At 41.5% G+C, this 13,035-nt stretch overlaps 1 protein-coding gene across 1 annotated transcript in view; it reads left to right on the forward strand.

The window, feature by feature from the left end:
- Positions 1-13,035, forward strand: part of peak1 (pseudopodium-enriched atypical kinase 1) — a 112,132-nt gene that overhangs the window by 66,020 nt on the left and 33,077 nt on the right. The gene's annotated exons all lie outside the window — the stretch shown is intronic.

Below are 13,035 nucleotides of genomic sequence, written 5' to 3' on the forward strand. Positions count from 1 at the left end.
GAACGTTAGGAAATAAATGCTGCCATTTCATGGTTTTTCAGTAAAACGAATCAGTGATTTCCATCTTTGAATACTTAACAATATATATATATAATAAGTAAGAGAGATGGTATCACACAAATCCAGCACAAGCATTTGAATCGGGTAAAGGGAACAGCATGAGCTGATGGAGCCACTGGAGTAAAAGGGAAAATGTTTTCCAAGACGTACAACCAAGTCCAGTTGGCCAGGTTCAGTTGTTTTAAAATTCCTTCTATGTGGACAATACACACACACACACACACACACACACACACACACACACACACACACACACACACACACACACACACACACACACACACACTCACACACACACAAAACCAGCACTGTTCGAGAACATGAAAACAAGGTGGCATGCAGGCTGTGTCTGGAAACATGAGCATATATATGAAACATGAGCATATAATTACTGTAGTAGAGAAGTGCACACGTTCAACTCAAGCATTTTGGGGTCCTCAAAGCCTTCACACTGTTCACGGCTGTACGAGACGAATTCAAATAATCGTTTTTGCAAACTATACAAGCTGAATCTGCGCTGACTCGACGTGATTACGCAATCGCGTCAATATGAGCTGACGGGAATCGATGTGAGTCAACGCGATTATGCAAGAATAAAACATAATAAGCGTGCACAAAACATGGACAGAACTCTCGCCCTTTGCGGTATTCTTCTGCTTAGAGAAAAATCCCCAAAAAAGGAAGAGGAGAACATGCATACGGCCAGGGCTTGGAAAGAGAGGCGAACTGGGGCTTATCAGCCCAGCGTACCCAGTTTTTTTTTTTTTCCAGTGTCGCGCGGATAACTATTTCATGTCATATGGCAACTCTATTGGTTTATTTTAAGCTGACATAATCGCAGCTGCCGCTATGACTCCCCGAATATCAGACACAGTCCAGTAGTGGTCGCGGGCACAAAGACCGACCGATTTCAGCTGCGACCACAGATTTTAAGAACGATTCTCCCACAATCCGATCTTTTGTCTCGTTAAGTTAGTGGAATATGCCGAGTTTTCTGAGCATATTGGCAATTGATGAATAACAAATGTGTTTTCCATATTGGCAATGGCACCAGTCTTTGTGGTAAATACAGTCAAACCCCAATTTACTATAGGCGTAACATTTCGGATACGTCCAGGAAGCAGCTTGAGGCTCTGCTCCACAGACAATATCCAGCAAGTCTATTTTTGACCAAGGCTTCATCAAACTGAGCGGAGGAGATCGGGCCACACAGGATGTTCCCACAAAATAAAACCTCTCCCGTTACATCAGATCATATTTCACTTTTCCAATTCAACATTACACCACACCTGGTCCGACAGGCCAGAGGCACAAAAGTGCAAAAAGTACCCCCAGGCTGACAATCGGACCAAATAGAAATCCTCCCATGTGTTTTTCTATGTTGTCACCAATCATTGAAAGCTTATTGGTCGCAAATTAATGGACTCTGACTCCATGGCCATTTTATCCAAGTCAATCCGAGCTCACACTGGGTGAAAGCCAGGCTGCTTCACAACTATGGAAGATTTCGTCACCAATCAGCACGAATGTATTTGAAGAAAAACCTTACCTGCACCAGAGGAGAACATGCAAACGGAACTTGGAAACTCAACACCAGCACGTAGAACTGACTGAGTGAATAAACCAGACAGTATTATTCACCTGACAGGAATCAATCAACAGAGCAGGCTTAAAATGTATTGATTGTTCGCGATGCGTCCGTGTTTCCTATCGATCGGGGGCGCTTCCTCTCTCAGGATCACCAAGCTGATGAAGTAAATGTGTTGTCTTTATGCACATTGTTATTTTATCATGTTTTCAAGGTTATGTTACTACCCGTCTGCCTGATTCATCTTCATGCACACAGACTCACACAGAGTGCGAGCCAACCGTCTAGCCTCTTAGTCCATCACAATGGATCCAGTCCATTACTCTCAGTCCATCTTGTGTTACATAAATATGGATGAGGCCTTGATGCAACATGAACACTGTAAAGGCCAGTCCACAATAATAAAAACAAGCACTTTAGAGCCCATCCTGGCTTCTTCATATTGACAGCCAGCTGATGGTTAAACTTCGCTTTATGTTCCTGGGGCTGTGGGCCTGCCAGATCTTTTTTGGCAAGTCACATCTGCAAAAGCAGGGTTTTTCCTATATTTAATTTGGCAACAACACAACTCAAATAGAGCCTTCTCTGGCTGCTGTCACACCCTTTTGTGTCTTTTCTTCTGCTGTGTGACTGCTGCTATTCCTTCCTTCCCTCCTGGTTGCATGCACGACTTAGATGAATGGCTGTTGTGCAACACTGACGTTTTTCCTTTCAGTGTGGATTCAGGATTTTAATCTTGTGATTTATAGTTTCTAGCAGATGAGATTAGAATCTGTAGTTCAACTGTTGTGGGACTGTTTCTTGACTTGCATATTTTGAGCGTGCAAAATTGCTGTAAGTCAGTCTAACTTTGTTAACTGTCGATGTCCCAAATCTACGAGGAAACTAGAAAAGTGCAGCTGCGGAAAGTTGTGTGAGTAAACTCCTCCTTTCTCCTGTCTGGCTCCCTTGGTGGCCTGCGTGTTGGCAGCTCAGTGACGTGTTTGCATTGTGAGACTTACTCTGGGGATACTCAGGAGATTACATACCACACTGCTTGGCTCTTTTGTTAGTACCTCACTCTCGCAGTAAAACGAGCAGCCAGCTGTGTTGTGGATGCCACTGAAAATTAGTGATTGATCGCAGAATCTCATCACCTCTTTGGAAAGTTCCAGTTTCATTTAGCCACTAAAGATGGTGGTTTGACTGCCGTTACTTCTTTAAAAAGCAGATAAGTCAGTGTCTTGGTAGCTGGAAGTGTTTTACTTTAATAAAGAGAACAGAGCTGTAGTGATGCAGCATCGCTTCAACACATTACTGAGCTGTCAGCAATGTGTGGACCAGCCTTATATTTGATTAACTCGTAAAGTTCGGCAGAAGATGCTCTATATTCTGGATGTTAACAACCTTTCAAAAACAAAGGTCCAGCTCCTTGGCCTCTCTGAGTTGTATCTCTGTTTTCTTTGTGGCTGAAATCCTTGTAAAAGCTCCACAGGCCATTGCACCATTAACTGTATGATTTACAGCTACACTGACCAAATAATTGCACTGAAGACATGGTTATTTCAGGAAATAAATCTTCATAGAAAACTGCCTATGTGTGACAATTGGCTGTTTCTTGGAAATTCAATGGGAATTGTGTCTTTGTTATCAGTATTAGCAAACGGTTTGTCTTTTTAGTCTGCTGGCTGTACTTTTGACATAGCTCAGTAATATCAGCATCTTGTTAATAGAAACTGTTTTAGTAACCAGAAACTCAGTCATTTTCTGTAAGCGATGAGGTGTTTCCCATCTGGGTGTCAATAGCCAAAGTATGGCTGTTTTGTTCTACTGAGATATTTACTATAAAAGTGTTAATGACTGTAGATACGGACTGTAACCGTTGTATCTGTGGCACTTTTTGTGAGACACCTTTTCCCTTTGTTCATGCTAAATAATACAATATTTGCATATGAAGAAAATTAATTGTCACTCTGGACTTTTCATTTTAATGTGCAAGAGAATGATCAGTCCCTCTAATATATATTTCTGATTTAATCAACAGCTTTGCTTGTGAAATTGAAAGCTCAGCTGTCGGGGTCGCACCCCCACAAACTCACGTGGTTCCGCTGTTTGAGCAGCGAAAACCAGCTCACTTGATGACCAGCTGAAATGATTTTCCACAGAGGCCAAAGGAAACAAATGTGTTTATTTTAGCCGATTGTAGAAGTCGGAATCTCTGAATAATGTCTGCTGATAAGAAGAAAATATGGGAAGAATGTTTTGTTGCCGTCAACTTGAACATGATTCTATTAATCATCTCCCGTGACCACTTTATCCAAGGTAGGATGACGTGAAGTCGGAGCATATCTCAGCCGACTGATTAGAAAGGTTGGACAAACATGTCTTTACATTGTGTGTGTGTGGGGGGGGACGACATGCATGCACAGGGAAATCATGCAGACTCAACTCAAAATTCCACTTGCGTTAACAACTCCACCAATGTCCCACTCTCTGTCGCAGACTGTTTTTTTGAGTTTGATATAAGGTGTCTGCCCTCTGGAGAGATTTGTATTTAAAACGTGACACTTCTAAAATCAGCCTGATATTGACCTTTGGCCGTCCAGACCCTGTTTCAGTTTATCTTTGAAATTTGAAGAAATGATCTAAAGGGGTTTTTTTTTAGGTGTGCATACGATGAGATATACCAACTCAAAAATGGAAAAGTACTTGACTCTTTCAGATGAAAAAAGATTCAATTTTTTTTTCTTATCTTTATAGGTGGCGAGTTGAAATTAATAACATAAGACTGGGTGAAAAGTGACTCTAACTGCAGCATCCTTTGGCCTAGTTTCTCTCCTGAGTAAGATCTTGAAAGCTTTTGATCAAACTGTGAGTGGATATGACAGTCGTGGATTCTGCCTTTAAGAAGTGGCGGTGGCAGACACTGGTTTACTGTCGCCTTAACAAACAGAAGCACACACAGCTTTTACCCACTGCTCTGCAGCGCTCTTCCTATTTCATATCTATTCTGCACTTGTCTCTCCCAGTGCCACGGCTGTCTTATCATTCCACCCTGCGCCATAAAGCGGCAGAAAATCCCATATCCCATCTCCTCATGGCTTCGGCTTTCAGCCTCAGTTATCCCACTATTATGTACCGAGCTCGCACTCCCTCTCAATGAACGTGCTCCGGCTGAGAATGAGCCTCGGCCGTCAGCGTGCTGACTTCTCTCTGGGGAAAAACATCGCCTCTCTGTGGAGAGGTGAGTGTAGTAATAGCTGATATCAAACTTAAACTTGAGCTCTCTGCATGTGGTTTTGCTTCACTTCCTTCTTTTTTTTTTTTTTTTTATTAAATCAGTGCTTGCTTACAATTCTTGCTATTGTTTTGCCATGTTTCATACAGCCTCTCTTTTTACATTGTTTATGTATTTATGTATTTACCAGTACCTTTAGATTGAGCCAGTTGGTCTTTGATACAATTAGGAATTAAGATGATTGCGTTAGGTTGCTGAGATTATGTAAGGTGGTCAATTTGATCAATTCACTTTTAATTAATTTGGTGAACATTTACAATGCAATCAATACGTAGGAGTAACGCTGTGGCTTCTTGAACATATTTGTGGTCGAGTGTCTATCTTTAACGCCCGTCGAGCAGCAGGTGATCACTCAAAGTAACTGTCGGTGTTTCAGCCAGCTGCTTCCTTTTGATTCAGTTGGTCTTTACAGTTTGGAAATTTCACATCATTCCACCGGTGTTGAATTACAAATAAAAAGCAAGAGTTTGACTGTGTGCAGAATTACACCGAGTTCTGCGCGTAAGATCAGTTTACACTCGGTTAGTGTTTCAAAACTGGAGAGTCGGGAATTTGAAATCAACAAAAAAGTGTTTGCAGAGTGTGTAAATACTACAAGGACCAGAATGGAGAAGATGTTCCCTCTTAAACTTGCAAAGAAATCAATGCGTTTCTTCCCACAACTGAATCAACAAGAGAAAACTGTTGATACTGGGCTCTGTTTGTTTATCTTGTAGCTTAGCATGAGCAGCACCTTTAGCGGAGCAAGCAGCTATTTAAACAGAATTCGTACAGGACAGCGTTTCATATCAATCATTTGGATCCAAGCTTGTTCTGAATGCAAATTTCAGATTATGTTTTTCATTCAGTTGTTAAAATATTTATCAGCCATCACAAAAACACACCCACTGGTGGCAGAATAGGCTTGAATGAAACCCAAGCAGAAAATGTGACAGAAAAACAGCTTTTGAACGACACTCCTAATGGTCCCATGAGAACGTTTTGAGAGTAAATAAAAGATGTCTGTTTGTAAGTGTTTGGTCATCGAAGCGAAAGAAACAGAGAATGTTGCTGTCAGTTAAGTCACAGCTGCCGCGGATCGCTGTCAGAGGTGGTTGCCACTGGCAACACAATGTTTGAGTGAAGCAAACTGCTGGTGAAAATATATTCATGTGTTTGCAACACATGAGTTTGTCCTTGTCTTTAGTGCCAAGCTGTTGCACAAACAAGCTCCCTGTTGCTTTCTTACTGACAGCCGACATTGTGTCGGCTCTGAAGGGATGCTCTGCCCAGGGACCATCGATGCTCTGCTATCACGGACCAGCAGACTTTTCATTGTGCACAAACCTTGTGGGTATACGCACAACCTGTCTGGTCGAAAACTGAACCGTTGTGCACCTAAATTTAAATTTCGCTGAATTTGGTCATATGGGAGAGAAATCAGTATCTTACATGCAAACTACATTGCTTTCAGCATTTCCGGTCTTTCCGTGTTCACGCCGTTCGTTCAAGACGTAGTTGTTTAAATGTGGAACAATTCGGAAACAAAAAGGCAAAAGTTATGCACTTGTTAGTGCATCATTGTCGCGTAAACGGGGTCAGAGGCTACAACACAGAGACTCATAGAGGCTTTATAGCAATATTTCAGGCTATAAAGTTGTTGGGGAGATTTTCTTGGAACACTTGAGACATTTCATATCAGTTGAGCATCTTTGAATGACCACAGCCTCCCTGGGTATCGTTGCTGACCATGTCCATCCCTTCATGACCACGATGTACCATCTTCTGATGGATAACATACCATGTCATAAAGCTCAAATCATCACCAGAAATCCATCCAATAGTGTGCCTTTGGGATGGGGTGAAACAGGATCTTTGCATCAACTGCATGATGCCATCATGTCGACATGGGCCAAATTGTCTCCGGCCTCTTGGTGAATTTATGCCACCAACAGGTACAGTGGTTGTAAAGGCAAATGGTCGTCCACCCCAGGACAAGCAAGGTGTGTGTGTGTGTGTGTGTGTGTGTGTGTGTGTGTGTGTGTGTGTGTGTGTGTGTGTGTGTGTGTGTGTGTGTGTGTGTGTGTGTGTGTGTGTGTGTGTGTGTGTGTGTGTGTGTGTGTGTGTGTGTGTGTGTGTGTGTGTGTGTGTGTGTGTGTGTGTGTGTGTGTGTGTGTGTGTGTGTGTGTGTGTGTGTGTGTGTAAGTATATCATGTGCTTTGGTTTGTTAGAATAGTGTCTTAAATCTAGCTTTTTTGACAAATAACTCTGAGCAACAAAGATTTGGAGGTATTTAAATTCCACCATAAATGATACAAATTCACCCTCCATCCTATTAAAACAATAACAGGAGGCACCTGACGCCGGCTATTCGCATTTAAATTTATGAAGATATTAGGTCACGAGAGCATCTCTGTAGTAGTCTAGAGTTTCTTCTGGTTTGGATGGCTCTGAGTGCATCGATTTTATTGTGATTGTTGAGCAAAAGAGCATTAAACTGCTATTTAAAGACCGCATAACGGCGCGCCTGTTGAGACATCGCTCGTTCTCAAATTGCCTCCCATGTTTTCAAGCCTTACCTACTGTATTGGAACACACAATCCAACAACACCGGACTCCTGCACCATTATTGGTTTAACCAGTGTGGAGAGGAGATTGGCAGGGTGCTGTGATGCTGCAGTGCAACCAGCCTTCAGACGGGCCCAAATGCTTTATCTTAGCCATTTAGTTTTTTTTTTACATTTCAGTTTAATGAGCTGTAACTGATTGGTCGGGGAAAATGAGTGCATCCTCAGGTGGATAGTCTGAATGAAAACAATAAAAAGACGAGGTGGGAGTTGAAACGGCTTGCTTTTCTGCAATTGTCATGTGGAACACCAGCAATTAGAAGCACAAAGACTCTTGACTGTTCATTTCTTTGTTTCCCCCCCCCAAAAATCGATTTAATATTTGTAATGGTGGAAGGAAAATGAATCAAACCATAAGAGACATACTGGATAGTGCTGGATAGAGGCCATATTCATACCGTTCAGAAATTCCCATTAAGCTCATAACTGCAGTTAAATCTGGTTGGAATGCAGTTAGAACTCCTGATGGGAGTTTAAAGGGGGGAAAGAAAAGATTCTCAATAATTTTCTCAACCTTTCTCATATTATTGTTGAAGGTTAAATGGAGAAGAAGCCACACTGAGAGGTCGTCTTTTTAATCAGCTTTCTTCTGGCACAGTGATTGCATCCACTATTGCTGGGACTGAACTGCATGCTGAACACCGTTCTTCCGCTATTTTCCTTCCCTCATTTTGAAAAAAAGTCGCACACCGAGGGAAATGTTTTATGCATCAGCCTCAGCGGGGTTTGCTCTCAGTAAATAAACTTCTTGTCTCGCCTGTCTGTCCTTCCTCTGAAGTTATTCTTATCCCTTCTACAAATCTGGGTCTCGCTCAGCAGCACCCATGGGACTTGTGCCTGGGTGGTGGTGGTGGTGGTGATGGTGGTGGTATCGAGCAGCAGGTGGTGTGTGATATCTAGCCTGGCACGACACCAGACAGCGTTTGCTGCTATCAAATGATGAGCAGATGGTCTTGGACCGCGGGGCCAGTGCTGTGTCTCGTATGGATGGCTAACTCCGTTAGTGAGTTCCAGTCATTGCTTGAGAAACCTCACCCGCTCCTCAGAAACATTCCCCGTCTATTTGGACCACCTTGGTGTTCCAGCAGGTGAAGCTTTGTCAGATTATGAGTTTTCCTTTGTTCGCCTTATTTATTTATTTATTTTTATCATTGGCAGGGTGCTTCATTGAAGTTTGGACATTTCTGTGAGTCATTCATGGAGGATGGGCTCAGTGGACGTCTTATTTTGTAGCAAATGCTCAGGATGACCCTCAGCTTTCTCTGTAGAGCTGTTACTTACAATTCTGTGGTCGTCCTGCAAATCAGAGTTGACATTGATGGGGACATTAAACCTTTTTAGCAAGAAAAAAATAATCCCTCAAAGGTGTTTAAATATGAAGTAATTAAACGTAAAGTAAAAGCTATTATTGGATTGTGCGATACAATCATCAATCCTTTAATTGAATGTCTTTGAGTGATCATCCGTCGACCTGATTAAAAGCCAATTGAATATGTCACCTTTCCTGACACTTTGGATTTCTAAGACAGGGAGAACGTTACATCTTAATTGAAAAACAACTCATTAGACTCAGCTAAATTATTGCAGGCAATTTCCAATTATTGATCTTTCTCGTTGTTTTCCCCTCATTTTATGTTACTAGTGAAGCTGCGGAGTGAAAGATTTCAAAATTTGAAAAAGAAAATATCACATATCTTCATAACTATGACCAAAATTATTTCATTATTTCAGTAATGGTTTTAAGAATGAAATACTGCCCTAACATTGGGATATGGGGAAGTGAGCAAATATGAGCTGACAAATGCAGCACTTTAAGGTGACCCTGTGTTGTCGCTGGGCCAAATCAAAGATGGAGTCTCTCCTTCAGGCCTTCAGGCAAATACATCTTTGTGCTTCAAGGAGAAAAAACGGTTTGTCTTTTGTGTTATGAGGCGTGTCGGTTGTCAAAGAGTAAAATATAAGTCCATATTTTGACACCAAGCTTGGACCTAAGTCTGCCAAAGTTAGACTGAACAGATCAACTATCTAGCAAATATATTTTTTATATCAATGCAAATGCATATGTAATATTTGTAATATGAATAAGTAATAAAGAGTTATTTAAAATTGAGAAGTAGTTACATTTATTTTACATTATATTTGTTTACATATAGTTACATTTAAACTGTCTTACAGTAACATTTGGCCCTTTGAGGGCAGCCATGATGCTGATGTGGCCCTCGGTGAAAATGAGTTTGACCCCCCCCCCCCCCCCGCGCTATGTCCTCTCAGTGGGCGATGTAGATGTTCTACTTTGGAGTTACTCACAGATGGCCATGTTCCTCACCCTGGGAGACTTGTTAGAAAACTCTTTCAACTCTGTGTGTCAGTGACCATGTTGGTTTTTGCAGTGATGATGCCTGCAATCAGCTGGGAATTGGAGAAAGTTCCAGTTGCCTCAGAGTTTGGGATTCTAAGCTTTTTTTTATATATATATATTGCAGAAAAACAGTAATAAAAGAGCCACCTCATTTAGGTACTTTCAAAATCATATTTGTTATTTTGGCATTTTAAAAATCACAAGTGACTTTTTGAGATATAAGTAATATATAACACAGTGGAAAAACCCGGCAAAACATAGTCAAATGGTCTGCCGTAGTGTTCCTGTGTTTATGAACTTGTACGATGGTCTTGTGAATAAAATGGTGTAATTTTTACGTTTTGCTTTACGGGATACATCCAATGCTGTTTTCTGACTGGTAATGTAGTCATCGACTGGAACACAGCCCAGTTATCCCCAGGAAGTGACGTGAGTTTCCCGTGCTCTAATTCAAATGGAACACACCATCAGACAGCATACAAGTGTGTTTTACCACTGAGGAAATTCCAAGTTACTTGTGAATGCATCGCAAGTCCTCATAGAACTTTTGAGTAACCGCCTTCTCACACAAGTGGAGAAACTCCAAGTGGCATAAAGTGCTTGAACTCTGGCTGTGGGAGAATGCTGTAAGGCGGGTGTGTTGTTGGACAGTCATCATTTCATCCTTGGTTACACATCCAGTTTAAATTCAGGCAGAAGTGGAAGCCGCTTCCTGAGATCAATATGTGTTTGTACAGTGTATTCACAGCAGTTTACCTCCCATTCACACAGATTTCACACAGACTAAAGCATCGATTGCTGCTTCAGAAAAAGACCGTGGCCTTCCCACCAGAAACTGCCTTTAGTTTACAGTCTCACTTTAACCCTTTTTGACATGTGGATAGAAAGAGCTGGGGATCAAACCATGTCATGCAACCGAATATAACTGCAAAGCTTATTCTTATTATGTATCGCCTAATGATGTAACACAATTCATTTGTTGACATGTACACATCAGGAAGTGGATTTGGTTACCAGAACCTGAAGCCTGTGTTTACATCTGTTGTCTGACAAGTGTATAAAACTGTATAGTGGTATTGATTGAAAGTGTGTAATCACCCCCTGGCTATGGGCTGGTTGGTGGTTGCCAGTGCAGCTTGAAGTGAAGAGGGACAGGGGGAGAAAGATTTGCATATCTCTGAGGAGGCAGAAGTAAAAAAAGAACAAAAGAGGGGGAGGGGGGGGGGGGGGGGGGCAGCAAAAAACAAGCTGAATGAAGAGGGAGTGGGTAGGGTGAGAGAAGAGAGCGAAGAAAATGTTGGACCAGAGGGAAAAAGACAAGAAAACAAAGCAAAACTTTGAAGGAGAGAGATCGGAGAAGGCAGAGAAAATGATGAGTGAGAGGAGCTCAGTGCAATTCTGCATGCGAGAGAAGAGTTTGGGGAATGAGGAGGCTTCTGTGAGTTGACATTTTATCTTTAACAGTCATGTTCTTCAGTTATTTCATGCATTTATGCATCAACTGTGATAGGCGGGAAACTTCATCAGACTAGTATTTCAATAAAGTTTGAATTAAATGACAAAGACATATATATATTTATATTTATATTTATATTAGAATGCTCATGATTCACAAAAGTTGGTCTGGACCCTCTCGGGTCTACAAGCTCCCGCTATGCAGGGACCACAAACTGAATAATAAAAGAATATGTAGACGCAAGGTTCAGTGGATTTGCCAAAATTGGGAATTAATTGGGAGTAAACTCAGTTAAGCTCTCAGACCCTTTTGAAAACGAGATGCTTCATTTCAATGACAAAAATATGAATGAACAGAATACGGACTACGGACTGAAAGCTTCGTGTGTATACTTGTATGTATGCATGTCTAATGTCCATAAATGAGCCTTTATTCTAAATCACATTATAACTACTGCCACTGCTACCTGTTGGTGTAATGTGAAGGTGTTGCAATCAGGTCTCAGGTCCGCTACTCTGAAGAAACTTTTTTTTTTTATTCAATGTTTCATTAGAAATTGGTGCTTGGTGGTTTGGCCGGATTGGAGCCTCGTGCAGGCCGGTTTTGGCCCACGGGCCTTATGGTTGACACCTCTGGCAAAAGTGGTAATTACTGCTGAACTTGGTCGTGCTGAAGTGACGTGTTGACCCTGAGGAATTGTCCACCCTAATTTCTCTTGAAAAACGAAATGATTTAACCGTTTGAGTTGTAATTCCTCGTTGTAACAGTTGAGAGGAATTAACATTCCGAACATCCTCATCGTCCACGTCTTGATCAAACAGTAAAATGAAGTCTACTTGGTTATCAGTTCCTCTGAGTCTTAGGTAGCGTTAAAGCCAAAAGCACCTTGATTAGATTTCCAGCCTCTCCTAATTTCATTAGCCGAGTAAGATTTCGATTTATTAAAGTTTGACATGGCGGAGAAAACAACACGTGATTCACTCTCGCAGCCAAACACGCCTCGCAGGATTAAATTGGTTTCACAGCAACTGAAGCACATGCGGCGTGTGGCACATCAGTGATTGAATAAGCTTCTTTCTCTTTCGAAGCTCCTGCTCTCACACTGAGGGCAACGTTACAGAGGATATAGATGTTGATCACGTGCTCGCCATCTTTCAGAACACAGACAAATCTCTTATTCAGACGTGCAAATGTCTCGGTGACGGAGATCAGTCATTTTACAGGAAGTTTTACTTTTCCTCACACAGACATCAGTCTTCATACATGACAGGCGACACTAATGCCTCAGCCTCATCAAATATGCATGGAAGGGAAGTTAGTGATAAACAAAAACAAGACAGGCGAATAACTAAGCAGGCAGCAATAAGAATGCAGACAGATTGCAACCTGAATAGTTTCCATTGTGTTGCGTATGAGGAGGGTTTGTGTCTGGAATGAGAGGCGCTTATTCTTTGTTTTTGGTTGTTTTTTTTTTTTTTTTTTGGCAGTGTATTCGGATGGAGAAAATGAGCAGATGGAAATCAAAAGTAAAGTCGAAAGAATGTATGCATGCACTGCTTTTCAATAATCGGTGGCAACAGCAGACTCATATCTTTCTAATCCAAATCAAAGATGCTGAGAGTTACACTGTCGATATTACAACAGCCACACATCATTACAACTTTTTTTAGTTTTTTTTATTGAAACCAT

Source organism: Lipophrys pholis (genome assembly GCF_963383615.2).
Source record: "Lipophrys pholis genome assembly, chromosome: 11".
NCBI lineage: Eukaryota > Metazoa > Chordata > Actinopteri > Blenniiformes > Blenniidae > Lipophrys > Lipophrys pholis.